This window comes from Rattus rattus, chromosome 1, assembly GCF_011064425.1.
Source record: "Rattus rattus isolate New Zealand chromosome 1, Rrattus_CSIRO_v1, whole genome shotgun sequence".
NCBI lineage: Eukaryota > Metazoa > Chordata > Mammalia > Rodentia > Muridae > Rattus > Rattus rattus.
Genome location: NC_046154.1, coordinates 139,400,596 through 139,416,800, shown reverse-complemented (window position 1 = coordinate 139,416,800; position 16,205 = coordinate 139,400,596).

Here is a 16,205-nt window from a genome sequence, read left to right as displayed (position 1 = left end):
AACTCTCCTGAAAATTTAAAGATTAACCATAAATATATTTCAAAAAATATAAAAGAGACAATTGTTACTGTTGTTAAAATTTCTTCCCAATAAGGAATGTCTGCCCCCTTTTATAAGTTCCCAAGGATTCCAGCGAGGTTCACTCAAGAAAACCAATGAATTTATTGGGTCTCCTTATAGAACATAGGTGAGGGATATCTTACATGGATGTAGATGTACCTCCCCAAACAGCCTACACCTGAAAAGCTTTACCTAGTAAGGATGAAGGCTTCTTATAGCTACAGAGCTTGAGCCTCCTCTTCTAGTCTTCCCTTGTAGTCTGTCCTCTGCAGAAGGCCATATAAAATTAAGGCAGGGTTATACATAGAAGGTAGTAGGGATCAGGTACTTTCTCAACTGAGGTTCTTGTGACCCTCTCCATTTTTCCTGAGAGGGCCTTAAACAGTCAACAAGCCTACGTGGGACTATCTCTTGTAAAGCTAATCCCCAAGGAGGTGACTACTTGGATCAGGGGACAGTCACCCACAACAGTAACAAAGAGCATTTAATTTAAATTGAAGTGCTGTGTTTCTAGAGACATTTTATGACTAATAAGAGGATGGGCAGGTGACAAATATGATCAACTGAGTACACATTATTGGGTGTGGCAAAGCTGTTGCAAGGTAAGTGAGGAAATGCCAACAAATGGAAGACTGCAAGCCGGATTTGTTCACCCATGCATTATTGTTAGGTAAACATGAAAACACTCGTAAGCCATTTTCTCCTAATAATTCTTACTGGCTCAACAACCAGCAGGGTGCCTATAGCTTTATTTCTTAACTAAAATTAAATTGGGTGAGAAGAAATATGTGACATTGTCCTGGCCACATGATCTACATAGCCTTCTCCTGAAAACTTCTAGTGAAATTTCACATCAGGGAAAGTAATTTCAGCTCAATTGCTGACATCCGTGTGGCATATTTATTATATGTCTCCATAAAGTGTAAGGATACAATGTTTTTCACTCTGCATTTATAGTTTGAAGACTGAAGAATTCAGGAATGAAGGGTACTAGTTTTAGGTGATGTTAATGATTTTAGTTGATGCTGATAAATCATCATTAACGAACACGTGACAAAGATTTTAGCCTACAGTGGTGTTGCTGTTTGAAAGTAATCGTGCAAGTAAAGGCTGTGGAAGGGTTCCAGGCCTCTAATGAGATGCTGCTGTTAAATCTCATTACCCCAGCCTCACACTCATCAACCCAAAGCACAAGTTAGAGAATGGGGATGAGGAAAGGAAGCTACAATGATAGCAACCGCAGGAAATGTAAGGATGAGACTGTTGACCATGTTGGCAGAAAAATTTTTTTTAATGGTTAGAATTTAGTGCAGTCACCAGTGAAGTTGGCTGACCATGTGACAATAGCGCAGTGACGTTTTGTTTCTGTAGCGTGTCAAGGTGAGTGGGGTTTTCATACATAGTGGAAATACTGCCACAAAGAAAACAGAGCTTGTGTGAAATTTTGGTCTAAATGTCTAACATGTATAGGTAAACTACAAACAACTTTTGATGCTACTTTTAATTGATGACACTGGTGTTGACCCTCAGTTAATGATGTCTATAATTTCATTAAGTTAATGATGCCAATATTTCCATTCTGAGCTATTTCTTAAAATGCATTCTTTAACTATAATTATTTGTCTCAGTATGAATAAACAGCAAGGTAAGACCATGTTTTTCTTATGACAGATATCTCCATCTCAAACCCCATCCCTGTATTTCTAATGCACTACACTCCTTAAAGTTCTCTTCTTGCATTGACTTAGCATTGAGTTAATCTCTGCTTGTGGAAGCTGGTTCTCTCGGGTTAAGGACAATTTGTTAGACACCTCCATTCTTGCAGCAGACTGAGTGTTAGGGAGGACATATGGCTGTGCCTTAAATCAACCACCAAAACCCTAATGGTTCCTGGCCAAGGAGGACTAAAGAAAGGATTTGCTGCGAGTTTCCTTTTCTAGGTAGATCACATTTAAAATATATACTAATTCAGGGTTTGTTGGGGAGGGATGCTAAAAGTTCTTTAAATTCTCTGATTTGAGATAAGTGAGATGAGGAATAATTTTATAAGAATCATCAAAAGTCTGGCCAGAATTTATTGTTATAAATTCATCAATAAAAATTCTTTTGTTTGTCTGTTTTGATGTGTAGGACATATTTAGTGAATTAAGTTATCAAATCTAAGTAAAAATAGAGTCAGGGTTACAGACTCTAGCAAAATGTCTATTTCTCTGAGTGGACTTGTGCTTTCATTTAGCTTTTAATTCAACTGCTGTTAATGTAGTTTATATATGAATTTAATGTTTAGTTTCAACTGCTACCCCTTTTCAGAGTTTGGGTTCATTTGTTCTCCTCTGTATTTTCAATGACAAGTAAGTTTGGTTTGTGTTTTTTCTATTTTCGGCAAATGTATATTCAGACCAGTCAATGTATCTGCCTTTGCTCTATCTCTGTTAAGATCTATCTGAAGCCATGTGCAGATTAGCTGTGGCAGAATTTTATTAGGGTTTTCATGCAATGCCTGGAGAAATTTTAAACACTGCCTATGCTGTACATGTGTCATTATATGCTCAATGATTTTTGATATGAGCTTTTTAAACCTGTAAATTTTCACAGAATTATTATTGTGTGTTTTAATGTTCCCCTTTAAGAGCAATAAACAAGTACATTCTTCACCAAAAAATGGAAAAAATTCTCAGAAGATCGAAGACAGCTTTCTCTACAAAGACCTCACAGTGTGCTTGTCTTTGCATTTGCTCTGCAGAATCAAGCAGCAGTTTGGATTTCTGCTTGGGTAGCTCGTCAGACCCGCTCTGCTCTGTACTCACTGTGAACGATGCCTCTGGTTGTTCAGAATTCATGAGAATGTTCTAATTTTCTGTTTAACTCTGCAGGCTTTCACTCTGGGGTATTTTAGAATACATCAGGCTGCACAAAGGAACTGATTTATCTTCTCTGCTCATACTATTTCCCAATATACTGCATTTGTCTTTCTAAAGGTCAGGCGTGAGAGACACAGACAGTGGTCCTCAGCTACCTGCTTTGCTTCTTCATTGGGCTTCTATGTCTGAGCTTGGAAAATGTTAACTTACATAAATGTGGCTGCTCAATTGCAGGGTGTGATTTATAAGGAGTTCTAGAGTCTTGGAATAAGACAAAGTGCTCATTATATCCAGGCTTATGTCACCACTATCAACAAATAGTCTTTTTTCTAATGAGTGACTTCTATCAGTGTCTCAGAATAACCTTAATTCTAAGGTCAAGTACAGTGGTCGAATTGACCAGAACTTCACTGGCATTGGACTTGCTCTCTGTCTCTTTCTCTATCTCTATCTCTTAGATCTCTGAAATCCTTCCTTTTTCAGAGGCAATTTAACATATCTTTTATTGGTATAGTAATCTCTACACAGTAGCAGAGGTGGCCAGCTGTAATTAGACAGTCATACTTCTGGGGGGAAAGCCTTTGGATTTCAAGTAATTAAAATCAGGAACAGATTTGTATTTTAATTCCAGCTTTTCATACTACCTATAGAAAGAGCAATGTTTAGCAGAAGTGTATAACTGCTAATAATAATTATATTGAAACAATAGTTTGAGGAATATTCTTTTTATACGAATGACATAAACAAGTGTAACCAGGAACATGTCTGAAGGTTAATACTTAAGCTACAACTAGGGCCAAACCATGGAGAAACTTACTTAACTATATTAAAGAACATTTTGTAGCTTTAAAGTGTAAATAACTCTATAAATACAAATAAGAAGGCTGATATCTGATTTCTGACATTTCAGTGGTAACTTACAAAATTCACATACACACTGGCACAAAGCCAGGGGCGGAAACAGAGTCTAATGTATTCATCAACCTCATTGGTACAAACGGTGATTCTGGAAAACGAAGGCTTCATCAATCAAGGAGCAGGAAAGTCAGGCTTCATCATGGACAGGTAAAGATATCTCACCAACTCTCAGCTGCCATCATTTCTTTAGTCTTCTTCACAGAAGATATGCAAACAGAAAATTCTTGAGAAATTCATTTGATACCTGCACAAAACTGAGTGTGCTTAGTGATTTTCCCTGAAGATTGTTCTAGAATTGAAAAGACAAGCACTTCACCAGGGGCCACATAACAATAAATGAGTCTTGGCATTGTTGTCATTTCCTTTAGAAAGCAAGACTAGAAGAATACCCAGATAAAGCTGAGTAGTAGCAACCCCAGCTACTATCCAGGAAGACTGGAAGCATTTTCTATAGTAACTTTCAAACTGGTCTTAAGGGCTAAGCAAATCCATTGATCATCTTACTGGTTTCACTTGGCATAGTGGTCCTAAGTTCTGTGCATATGTAACAAGGGGAAGGATTTCAGTATTCTGTTTCATGAACTTGTTCCTTTTATTCATTTGTTCATGAGCATGTCCTAAAGTTTGTTTCCTCTTTTGACTTGACATGGTGGATGATAGCAACATGGCTCTCCCCAACAAAAGTGAATGCTATTTTTATGCGAAGCCTTTCACAAATCTTCTGAGAGGGACAGTATTGCTTATAGATACCAGAATGCAAAGATAACTTAAGATTTTTAATAATGAAAATAAAACAGCTGAAAGTGTATAGAATGATACTAAATAAGACAGCATGGGTAAACTTCATATACTCTGAGTAAAATGAACAGGTAACAAGAGAATTCACCCTATGATCCTGTTTACATGGGATTCTAGGGCAGAACAAATGAAGAAAAAGTATAGAAGACAGAAAATAGAGACTCCATTTGGGAAGACTGAACTTAAAGGCTATGGAGAGGGGTATGGGGGTAGGAGATGCATTCCTTCCCCTTGCACATCATAAGGTTAATGTTGACACTGTTGTAAGTCACAAAGGAAATAAAGGTCACAAAAGAAAACAATACACTTGTTTGATTCTTTTATGTGAAATGGGAACCTTTGGAAAGGAGGACCTAAAGACCTGGGGGAAACTATCTCTATTCTTAGATTCAATTAGGAATAAACAGAATGGTCAAATACAACTGAGAAAAGGGGTGTGATCTAAGGATGAGAGATGAGCCTGCTTGGATTCTCCTCACCCTCTGTCTCATCGGGATTGCTCTAGAGTGAGAGTCTTGAGCCTGAGCCTGCTTGGATTCTCCTCACCCTCTGTCTCATTGGGATTGCTCTAGAGTGAGAGTCTTGAGCCTGAGCCTGCTTGGATTCTCCTCACCCTCTGTCTCATTGGGATTGCTCTAGAGTGAGAGTCTTGAGCCTGAGCCTGCTTGGATTCTCCTCACCCTCTGTCTCATTGGGATTGCTCTAGAGTGAGAGTCTTGAGCCTGAGCCTGCTTGGATTCTCCTCACCCTCTGTCTCATTGGGATTGCTCTAGAGTGAGAGTCTTGAGCCTGAGCCTGCTTGGATTCTCCTCACCCTCTGTCTCATTGGGATTGCTCTAGAGTGAGAGTCTTGAGCCTGAGCCTGCTTGGATTCTCCTCACCCTCTGTCTCATTGGGATTGCTCTAGAGTGAGAGTCTTGAGCCTATCTCATCAAGTCCGGGCACAGGAAGTCCTATGGCTACCTGTTACACAAAAACCCAGAGGTGGGGATGAAACATGCAATATTTGTATGCTTTCTAGCTTGTTTTGGGTGGAGAGAGGACCAAGTTTTGTGGCCTTTTTACGGGAAATTAATGCTGGTCTCCAACTCCTTTGAGGGAGAAGCATGGGCAGTAAAAGCCAGTGTGGCAAGAGATTGTAGAGAAATCTGATGCTTTTGAACCACCAGTATTCCTTGGATCAGCATTTAGCATGCTGACATGCCAGAATTTTGGTGCTGCATTCTGAGCCCCAGGTACATGGGTGGGACATGACTATTGAGTGTACACTGCATATCAGTCACGTCTACTTCATAGTTCAGGACTTCATAGTTCACTGTATATGTGTATTTCTTAACACACAGTTCTTTAACAACCACACCACCACCACCACCACCACCACCACCACCACCACCACCACCACCACACAACAACAAAGGTGAGCGAACAATGGTTAAAAAGCACAAACTGGAGGCAGACTCAGCCCCTGTAGATATCTACGTGGGGCAAGTCACATAGCTGGACACTTTTATTTCACTTGTTGAGAAATGAGGTGATGCTGACTCCCCATGTGGATGGTGCTGAGGAGTACATGGTTAATATAAAACATGGGGGAGTCAGACACACACTTAAGAAGGTCACTAACTCTACTCAGAGATTTTAAATAAATACCCTGATTATATCCCTAAAATCCTTTTATAGATTCTCGATCAAGTAAAAGTTATATCCTTCATGTTTGTCTCTTTCCCAGTGTAGGGTAGAATTTTGCACATAAAATGTTAAGTCGTGATATACTCATGGTGTATTGATAATATGCATCCATGAAGAGGCAATGGAGTAGACACATTGGTAAAAATGCCATTCCTTTTTCCCCCTTTTTCCTCGAGAAAGGAGCTGTCTTAAATATCCCTGCATGTATTTATTTCTTTCACAGGTAGACATGTTTTCCATTAAGGCGGTGTCACTTGGCAAACTGAAGAAAGTTCTAATTAGTCACGATGGGACAGGTCCAGGTAAGATTTGGATTTTTGGTTAAAAGTTTGCTTTCTGAATTTGTTTTAAAAAGGTACTTTAAAAGGCAAGTGGAAGATAAGATGTATGCATCCATCACAGAAAAGCTGAGACTGCATATCTAAATGAATGTGTTTCTCTAAACAAGCTTTCAATTTTGTACTTTTCAACTTGCACATATGCCATGCAGGTAGGTTTCCCACACACACCACCTAACAGGATTTCTCACCGCTAATGAGCCAGCACTTCTGTGTTATTATCAACAAAACTTACCACTCAATGCAATCTTCATTAGTTTTTCTAAGTGAAGCTTTATAATGCTACGTTTTCATATAACTAACAAAACCAGACCATATGTCACAAAGACATGGATTTTTCCATAAATGCAAACATGCATGTGTATGTCCACATGTATCTGTTGTTTTGACCCACAGTGATATTCATAGTCACTTCTCTCCTGTGTGTCCAACTCCACTTGACCACAAATGCAATGGCTTAGGGGTTTCTTTCATCCTATTTACCTTCCTGCCTCCTTTGTCTTAGAACAGCTGCAAGTCTTGTCTGCATAGTTCATTAATAATTATATAATTACTTACCACCTCTTTATAGTTATGAAACTCAACCTATTCAATTCTAACCCAAAATTGTACTCTCTATGGCTATGATGCAATTACATATTTTAATGCACGTCACAGGAGGAATCATTTATTATGTCCGTATTTCTACTCTCTCCTTAGGCTAGGTTTTTATTTTCAAAATGTGGAATTAGAAATCATTTATCTTTGTCTTCTTAGTCTTCAATTTAGCATAACCGTATCCACAATTTAATGACAATTTATTGAAAAACAGATTTAAACAAAATGAATGTGATAATGATTTTTAAAGGAATTAGCAATCATTAAAAATATCCCAAGAAAGACACTTATATGTTTTTGACAAATACAAAGGAGAACAGATAGAGGACACCGGCAGAAGAGTCAGTGGAAAGAAACTGACACACAAGCTCGGGCTCATGTAGAGAAAATTATTAGAGCAAAGAAGTGAGAAATGTCATTGAGGAAGGATGTGGTGATATGGCATATTTTACTTGTGTCATTGTACTCAGGGTATTATAGAGAAGGCTGTCACTAATGAGCATATCTCTACAGAGAGGTGTTCTATAGGGATCTGAGTAGACATGGATGTCATTATGGAGTAATGTCACTACTGAATAACATCAGCATAGGTAGAAAAGTGTCACTGTACAGGGATGTACCTGCATAGATATGCCAGTGGAAAGGGATGGCACTATACAATGATATCATTAAAGAGAAGTGTCACCACAGAAAGTTGTACCTGTAGGGGAGTACTACTATAGAAGGATTTAACTGTAGAATGATGTCATTATAGAGGAATATTACTAAAGAGGTATATCGCTACAAAGTGATGTCAACAGAGAAATGAGTCACTATAGAAGGATGTATCTGTAGAGGGATGTCATATAGTGCGTGTGACTCAAGGCACACATTGTAGAGAAATGTCATTAAGAGTAGATTTCAGTCATAATGGGTGTCTGCACAAAAAAGTCACCTGGGAGTGATATTACCATAGAGAGAAGTCACTTGAGATTAGTAGCACTATAGAGGGTGTACCTTTAGAGGTGTCACTATAGTGGTATTGATGATGGGTGATGTCATTGTAGGGCGATATTGTTATATACTGGTATCACTGCATAGAGATATCTTTGCAGAAGATGTAACTAGAGAATGGTGTTATTATAGGGGAAAATCACTAAAATAAAATGACAATAAAGAGGGGTGTCCTACAGAGAGATGTCATTCGATAGGTTGTCCTTCTAGAGGTATGTGAGGGTAAAGAATGTTCAATGTTGAGAAGTAAAACTTTAACAGAGCATCATATAGCAAATGACATTAAAGAGAGGAGCAACATACAGACGTGTCAGTCTCCTGATGTACCACTGAGGATCTTACTATAGGTGGGTATCACCATAGAGGATTTCATTGAAGAGAGATATCACTCTTGATGGATGTCAATATGGTGAGGTATCACTATTGAAGTGTCCCGCGCTATCGTCTCGCCAGCAAGAACACGCGCGGGCACCAGGATCCTTCTGCAGCAAAGCGTTTATTATATCTTGAAGAGGAGAGACCGGGGCCCAGAAAGGCACTGCTTATAAAACCCTAGCACGGCGCGTCCACGCCTGATTGGTCGCTTACCCATGATCTCACTGGCACGCCCCGGGGTGGGCAAAGACTTGGCGCGAACACACTCTTGCACATGCGCACACAGCTAGTTTCCTGAAAGGAAGTCGGGCTGGCGCAGCGGAAGCCAGCGCCATCTTGTAATGGCGAATGTTATTGTGGCTTTCCACATTGAAGAATGTCAGTGAGCAGAATGCAGGTATAGAGAGACGCTAGTATAGAGATTTGTCACCGTACAGAGATTTTATTATAGAAAAGTGTCACTATAGAAGGATCAAGATGATGATATGCCACTGTAGAAAGTGTCAGTATAGAAGGGTGTCAATATAGAGGAACATTATTATAGAGCAAAGTCACTATATATTATTTTCACTGTGGAGAAATGTCACTTTAGAGCAGGGCACTGAGAAGAATGTGACAGTAAAGATGCATCAGCATGGGGGGGAAGGGTGTCACTGTAAAGAAACATCATTTAGTGTTACCATGGAGGAATGTCATCATAGGTATGTCCATATATAGAGATGTGCCCAGAAAGGGTGTTTTAACAATTTCAACTATAGAAAGATGTCATTGTAGAGTGATGAGTCTGGTGGTATGTTGTTAAGGAAAGATGTCACTATAGTTGTTTTAGGTATTGAGTGTTCCTATAGCTAGATGTCACTACAGACAGTGTCACTGTAAATAGGAGTCACTGTGGAGTGGTAACACTGTAGAGAGCTGTTATTTTGGAGGATGTCACTGCAGTAGAGCATTGGTGTAGAGAAGCTCACTGTGGAGCATTGCCACTGTGGAAGAATGCCATTGCAAAGAACTGACGCTGTAGAAGTGACTCATATAGGGGTATCTATAGAGGGTTATCACCAGGAAGGGGTGTGTCTACAGGAGGGGTGTGGATATAGAAGGTTATCACTAGGATTTCACTACACTGGTATCACTTTAGATAGATGTTAACAGAATGTGGCTATCATTATAATAGAATGTCACTATAGACTGCTGTTACTACAGATGGACAATCAGAGTAGAGGGATGTCACTATATGGGTATCACTGAGGAGGGTTTTTGCTATAAAAATGTCACTGTAGAGGGACATCACTATAGTGGGGGTATCACTGAGGAAAGGTATAACTTTATAGAATGATGTAGAAGAGGAGTGTCACTTTATAGGAGTGTAGCAATAGTGGGAATCACTATGAAGGGTTGCCACAGTAACACTATGAAGGAATTTAGCTATAAAAGGGTGTTTCTGTTGAGGGATAGCATTTTAGAAGAAGTGACACTTTAGGAGATGTTACTATAAAATCTGTCAAGGCTGGGGTATGTCACTACATGGAAACATCACTACAGGTGGCATTGCTATAGAATGATATTGCTAAAGACTCATTTTTCTGTAGAGACTGTTACAGCAGGATGCATCATTACAGAAGAATAGCAGTATAAAGTCTTGTCATCACAGAGTGTGTCACAATAGGCAAGTGTTACTTGAGGTGGTCCATATGGAAGAATGCCACTATAGAGTCATTTCAGTGCAAAGAGATAGTAATACAGAATGATGTCATTACTGAGTCTTATTGCAGTCTTATTTTTTTATAGAGTAATGCCACTGTAGAGTGGTGTACTCGCATAGGGTATCACAGTAGAGCCCCAGTGTATCTCTTACTATTTTCTGAAGGCATGGCCATGATACCAGCAAGTGGTAGTGGTAGAAATCCCAGATTTGTCAGCATTGTAGGCTATTTCTTTGCCTTCAATTAAAAATACTTTATGTGAATGTGTGTTTATTTGTATCTATGTATACAAACATGTGTGCCTGATACCACGCAAGGCGCAAGAGGGCCTGGGATCTTATAGAACTGGAATAAAATAAATGCGTGTGGTTTACTACATGAGTGCAGAGGACTGAACCTAAGTCCTCTGCAAGGACAAGTTCTTTTAGCCATGGAGACATCTCTTCAGTACCTACTTTAAAATATTTAATTAATTCTTTAAGAGTTTAATACTATATATTTTGGTCATGTTTCCCCTCTTCCACCACCGCATCCCAGATGCACTGACAGTTCATACCGAACCCAATTTTGAGTTCACTTCTTTAAAAAATAATAACATTCAGTGTGCGTTTTTAAATTATTCTTGAGTGCGGAGACTGTTCCAGAGTGGAATTCACTTACCAAAAGCCATGCCATTAAAGAAAACTAACGCTTTTTCTCAGTATCTACCAAATGCTGAGGCTTCTTCAGCTAGGGCTAGATTTCTGACTCATGCTGGGATTTTGTGGTGGTTGAGCTTGTAATGGTCCGATGGATACTGTCACAGTCACTGTGAGTTCATATGTAAACTATCCTCATGTATACAGCCAAAATTTGTTAGCTTGATGTCAGCAATCCTCTCTGGTAAATCTTTTTACCCCTCCTCAGCATAAATCTCTGAGTTTTATGGAGACTGGCTTGGTATTATATGTCTCATTTAGCACTGATAACCCCTCTCCCCAGGCCTTATTCACTACATATTAATCATCAAGTTATCTATGCTAATTACAATCTACTCCAAGATGAAGCTTTTCAGGCAAGAGTTCAGTGATGCTGTGGTCTGTGTGTATAGAAATAAGTCTTTAGGAATCATTTTAATACTATGTCCACATAACAGAAATATAACAGTAGATTCTCCTAGTATTTATGACACATCTAGCCACAAATTCTTGGCTTCCTTGACAATAACAGATTTATTTGGGTTTCATCTCATGGAGATTGCTTTAGATTCAATCAAAAAATGTTTGGTTACTCCAATAGCAATTATGCCACTATTGTATCCATGGGCATATCTTGTCAGGACAATTGCTGACAGTATTGCTGGGTGATACTGATGATCACTTTCCTCCTATGGTAATAACTTCTGTCACTATGAGAGCTAGTTGCTAGTATAAATGAAGCTTTCAGGTAAGTGCCAGTTTGACATTTGTTAAGTATGCGGTGTCTTCAGCAACAGGGTCTTAAAGATCCGTTCCTTGCTTGCCATGCTGTGTTCATTCCTGTGTGTGATGACAGCCTCTCCTCTTTTAAAGCACAAGAGAGTCATGTATTGTTTTCATCTTTTGTTTGTATCTCACAAGACATTTCCAGGCTTGCACCACATTGTTCAAGGGTGTGAAATCTAGATCAAGTTGACTTCTCCACCCCACTTTTTTTTTTATGACTCTGTGGCTTGAAACACAGCCCTGTTTCAAATTACTTGAGTATGGGAAGATGTGTAGGGGCTTTAAAAAATGCTCCAGAACTTGCTTTGATATGAAAGGAAGAATGTGATAAAGAAAGCCTAGGTCATTACTGCAATGCTGGAGGGAAGTCACTAAGAGCATCTGGCTGAAACTCCTATTAGGAAATGAACACAGCTGGGATGTACAGTGGTCTTGAACGTCTATGCAAACATTTTCTAATCACTGTTGCTTCTACAAAAGAAATAAAATGGCTGCAAGGAGAATGAAGAAAGTACTCCGAATATGAACTTTTACTCATCTGAATTACTCATACAGAAAGGGTTGTCTATGGAGAAAACAGCTGGATTAAAAAAAAATTGCATCCCAGGGAAGGATGTGTATGAGAAACTGACCGTTTTGGGAAGGTTACAGGGAAATTGTCTCAAAGCGTTCAATTTTTTCATTTCCTTTTATTTATATTTGAGATGGGATTTCTTTATTCAGTCCGGTTGGCTTTGAATTTACAATTCTTCAGCCTCAGCCTCTTGAGTAGCTGGGATTAGAAGCAGGTACCACCATACCTGCTTTTATTTTCAGGTTTAAAAAGTGAAGTGATGCTCAACAGTACTGATGTAAAAGCAGTTTGTCTGTGTGTAGTGAACAGCAGAAAACATTATACTGCCAAAATTTATAAAATTTTAGAATATCAACAATTTTTTTGAGCTACAAAACCGAATAAAACAAACACCTGGGCCCAGTCTCAGATATTCCAACCCAGCAAGTACTTAACAATCAGGGATGAATGGGTTCTTCTGCTCACAGGCTTTAAGGCAGCATGCAGAGAGTCTGATGTATATGAACTGATTCACATACAAGTGTTACTCATTGAGGACTGCTGCAGCTGTGTGCTTTGGCAGAGGCTGGGCTTGCAAAGGCGAACAAGATATAGACGTTCTTGGTTCTCATACAAGGGAGGGGCATCTAGTGACCAGGTAGACACAAAAATGTTCATTAAATTAATAAAATGGGTTACATATTCTGCATATAATCTGTAGAATGCCAGCATGCTATCTGGTAACTAGAAACCTCTTAGTTCACCAAAAGGATGCTCTCCAAAGCCAAAGACGATGTGTGGTTGGTAGGCTGCAGTAGTGCTGGACTTTGATTGAACACTTGAGAATTTTGTTGAACTTTTCAGACTAGTAGATTTGATGAACTGAAACTCTGAAAGATTTGGTTTTACACCAAAGCAAGTATCATCAACAGTGGTGACATTTGGTGCCTGGTAATTCTATATTATAAAATTGTTAACTAGAGCTAGAGGCTGGATGCTTTTAGTCATGTTGTCACAATATGAAAGTTTTATGTGTGGTCAGAGATATTCACAACATGCAGATAAGAAGAGAAACTTGTGGAAATGGTGTATTTTAAGTGGCAGAGATGGGTAACACACACACAGCTTCTGGTGACAGTCCATCATTGAGACATGGTTCATAAGCAGCTTCAGGACTCCAAAAAATGCTAAAGGGGAAAGAGAACCAAGTAGTATAGTAATTCACACCACCTTTTTTAGCATGACATCTTTGTTATCAGAAAATTTGGGGGAACCTATCTAACTCACTAGTTATTAATTAAGACATAAGAGTTTCCTTTTGGAGTTTGCAATCTCATTAATGAAAGAATTTAAGAATAAACTTAATTGGAGGCTCAAGAACAATAATGTTATAGTTTAAAAAACAAACAAACAAACATCAAGGCACTCAGGATGTAAGTACCGGAGACTTGCCAGAGGAAGGAAATGAGGAAGAAAAGGAAGAAACTATTGCTTGAGTTAAGACAGCATGGGGGTCAGCCACATGGAAATAGACAGCCACACAGTGAGGAGGGGAGCATTAAAGAAAAAGTTAAAAAAGCCCAAAGTATTAGGGAAGTCCACAGTGCTAGGCCAAGCATGCTGGGAACTGAGGAGGGAAGAAGAAAAGGAAATGTTATGATTTTTCTGAATAATTTAGAAAATTGGGCAGACTTACTCAGCTGCAAGCTTGTAGCTCTAGGAAGTAGCAATTCTAGAAAGGAGAACATCATTTTATTAAGGGAATAATTGTTCCACTAAACCTTTTTGGCATGGCTCAAGGTGAACCTATTTTCTTATGAGTAGTCCCTACCAGCCTGTTAATGTAGCTCAATTTTATGGTAGGTCTCCACTCAGGTCAGAGATTTCATTCTCTTGACCAGAAGTTTTTCTCTTAATGGGACATTAAGCTGCTGTGTCATCTGCATGGTGGAAATATGTGCTTTTAATATTTTAATACAGTTTAATTTAACAAGATGATGTTTTAAAACCAAATAGCATACATTCTGTCTTATTTAAGAAAGTCATCTGTATTCTTAGGGCATTGCAGTGGAGGTGAGGAGTGAGAGGGAGTTAGAGGGAGGGAGAAGGAGAGAGGGAAAGGGAGAAGGAGAATAGCAGGGGGGTGTAGAAGAGAGGGTAGGAGAGAAGGGGAAATGGGAAAAAAGAGGCGGAGTGAAGGAAATACAGTGAAGGAGTGAATGGTAAAGCGGGAGAAAGAATAAGACAGAAAGAGAGGGGAAGAGGAAAAAGGGTCACATATATATCTACTTACATGTACTTGTGCATATTGCTTCATCTGTAGTTGATCTTTTTGTAGAACATGACAATATAATCCATTTTCATTTTTTCATCTGTGGAGTAACAAATGATACTACTACCACCATAAATATGACATTTTACCTAAGGGGTCTACAAAGTCACCTTTATTGCAAACCAATAGACTTTGCTTTGTGAGAATTCTGCATGCATAGGCTTTAGTTATATAGTTATATAGTTATATAGTTATATAGTTTTGTTAATTTACTTAACTGATCAGTCACCGAACTGTGTGTTCAAATTTCAGTGTACTTTGTTACCTATTATTACCCTCATGGAATTGGGTAAAGCACAAGCTCAATAGCCAACTTCTTGGTCCACAAATTATTACCTGAATAACAGGTGCAGAGGCTGATCAGCGAACAAGCACGTCTCTTCTTTCAGCGTCTTCTCTGGCAGTAAATGGCCAGTGTGCCTCTGTTTTTCCATTCAGGCTCATACAGCAAAACACGTTATTTGATTGCATCCTTGTTCTCCAGTGATGAACCACTGGGGCATTCACAACATTACAGACTTGAAGATAAATATGCTTCAAAGAAGGGAAAACTGATACTGCTGGTGTAAATTTCAAGTGTAATTCAAATCTTGGGAACATCGAGAGTGCCAACTAGGCAGCCAAGGGAACCCAGTAAAGGAGATGAACACCATAAATGAGGAAGTGGTTTTGACAACAGGAACGAAGTGATAATAAGGACACCAAAGGAATGCTTGTAAATTTTATGACACTGAAAACACCGAGGATGAGGTGTCAGAATTTTTTGCTAACTCAGGTAGGAGTTTGGAGGTTTGGTAAGACACACACACACACACACACACACACACACACACACACACACACACACACTGACTGCAATATATAGCAAGGAAAAGATAGCAAGCCCTTCACAAACTCCTCTTAAGGGTATTTTAAAAAATATACAAAAGTCCTTTTAATTTTTAGTACTTTCCATTTTAAAAATTATATACTAAATAGTAGATCTACTGTTTATTTAATTTCCATCTCAAAGTGAGTAGTTTTCGCTGATCAAAATATTGAAAGGTCATTTAACTGTAACTTCTTGCCTAGTGCTCTGACTAGTGCTTAGTACAGTTCCCACTATAAGTCTGTGTGGGAGAGAGCTGGACAGAGAATGAATGCCCTGCATCAAGTTAGAGATGGGTATGTTAATGTCAGCTATATACACTTTTAGTTCTTCATTGCTTTCATTGCAATGGACTCATAATTCATAGTGGTAACCTGTGCGGTGAGTTCTTACCTTACTTTAATTTAGAATGGATCTTATAGCTCTTTGGGCATTTGTTAATCCATGTAAACACTGATATGTGGTTTCCAGCTTTCTAGGAAAATGTCATAATGAATTTTATAATGACCTTGAAAGTTTATATTAGTTTATAAGAAACTAATATCTCTACTATCTGGCTAGTGAGAAGTAGCTCTCTCACTGTGTTTGCTATCGTTCCATAGGTTTAGATGATTCCTTTGTAAGTTATATGACATCTAATTTTAGATTCATTTCTAG